Source organism: Aplysia californica, unplaced genomic scaffold (assembly GCF_000002075.1).
Source record: "Aplysia californica isolate F4 #8 unplaced genomic scaffold, AplCal3.0 scaffold00497, whole genome shotgun sequence".
NCBI lineage: Eukaryota > Metazoa > Mollusca > Gastropoda > Aplysiida > Aplysiidae > Aplysia > Aplysia californica.
Genome location: NW_004797767.1, coordinates 142,502 through 144,479, shown reverse-complemented (window position 1 = coordinate 144,479; position 1,978 = coordinate 142,502).

Sequence of the window (1,978 nt, the reverse complement as noted above, 5' to 3'; positions counted from 1 at the left end):
TAGTGTATCAAACAAACTGACTTCTCAGCGACGCCGGTGGAAAAATAATAAACGAAACTTCACATAAAACTATAATATTTTGTTGTGACGACGCGGTAGAATCAGGCGCTCGTCAATTTTTCAAATTCAAATGAAATAATTTTTTTTAAAAATATCCATCTATCTTGAATAGAACTCAAGATATTTGCGACTGAAGAAGGTGAAGTCGCCTGAATTAGCGAGAAAATGGCCGCCAAAGTTTGGTAACTCCAATAGCTAAAGAGTCCCCGAAAACAGAAAAATGATATATTTTTGTGCCATTAATCAGTGTTTTTCAGTAAAATTCACACGCAATTGTGTTATTATATGGACATAAAAGAGGTTGAGCCCAAAAAGAAAAATTCGATGAAAATTTCCAAACTTTAGGGAAAATGCCTGTTTCTCCGATTTCTGTATTTTGACGAGTCCCTGGTTCCACCACGCTGTCTCACACATTCCTTGTCTTAAGCTTGCGCATATGGAGTGAATGGATGAACCCAACACTTATCATTTAGAGAATTTGTCCTGGGCACTCTGGAGTGAAAGGCAATGAGGAGGCTGATAGGCTGGCAAGCAGTGCCGTGGTTGATGGTGAGGTGAAATTTGACAAAGGAGAAGTGTTGAAGAGAAAAAGTTGCGGGATGAGGAAGACAGGGAGACAGCAGAACACCACGCAGTCATTAGGATGTGGGAAATGGGGGTAGAGAGAGGAGAAGGAAGAAAGGTACGATTATCTGGAAAGGAAAGACGTCGATATGATCAAACGGTCACTGGAACAATTCGTATGGATACCTTGCGGGCTTTGGTGCAGAGAGGAACTGAACACTTATGGACCTGTCTGGTGTGCAATGACGTTATTGCCTAGTTCAGGTAAAACAGGTAAAACAGGTGAAACAGGTAAAACAGGTAAAACGGGTAAAACAGGTAAAACAGGTATGCTTGCGCAGGTTAGAATTATAAGTATAATAATAAGAAAAAACAACAAACATGGATTTTTTACGCCCCTTGTGAAAAGCCGAATGCAAAACAGTTACGACAAGACAACACAAAAATCAATACGAATTGATTCACAGAGTGCTGTCAATAATTATTATGCCACTCTTTAGAAACTAAGCCTGCTTGACTTTCAAGCATATCTCTTTTGTTGACAGTGTTGGAAAGGGGAGGTTTGAGAGGGGGCGGGGGGAGAGATTCTTCATATTTTTGACGAGAAGAATAGCCACTTAAAAATTTTAATGGTGTGCAAGCTCAAATGCAGATATTTCTATCTTTAGTAACCGAGAAAGATTTTTTTAAAAAGAACGCGTTCATGGTTTGTACTGCACACCTTTGTAGTTTCGTCTGTCCAAGTAATGCGTTTCTCAATAACCCTCTGTGCTAGTTACACTGTGTCAGTGGTGTAGCAGATAGGCTCTAGGGGGTGGGGTGGGGGTTAAATACAAACAAATACGTTTAAGCTTTGCATTGTATGTCCACCACAAACATTAGGTTAGCAACTACTAATTCGAAGTAACATCTTCGAAACAAAGCTAATTTCAACACTTCCAAAGGACGTGTGTGCACTGACTGAAAAGGGCACTATACGCGAATGTTTTTCACTCACTTAAGTGGGAATGGGTATTCGATCGGTTAAAGATCTAGACAGCGAGAGAACTTAATCAGTTTGTGTCTGAGTCTGAGCAATTAATCGGTTGCTTGCACTGTATGCTTCCCGGGAAGCCAAGATTATATTTAATTTCTGGGTGTTCTAGGGCATGCTGGATTAATATATATAAGTTTAGTAGTTGTAAAGCACATATGTCTTCTTGTATAGCTTGAGTGTGTTCTGTATAAATGCAGTTATTAACTAAATGAATATATGAATAAATGAAAAAATGAACAATAAATATAATATGAATGAATAAATAGATGAATGAATAAATACATTTTAATAGGTAAATAGATAGATATATGGTAGATA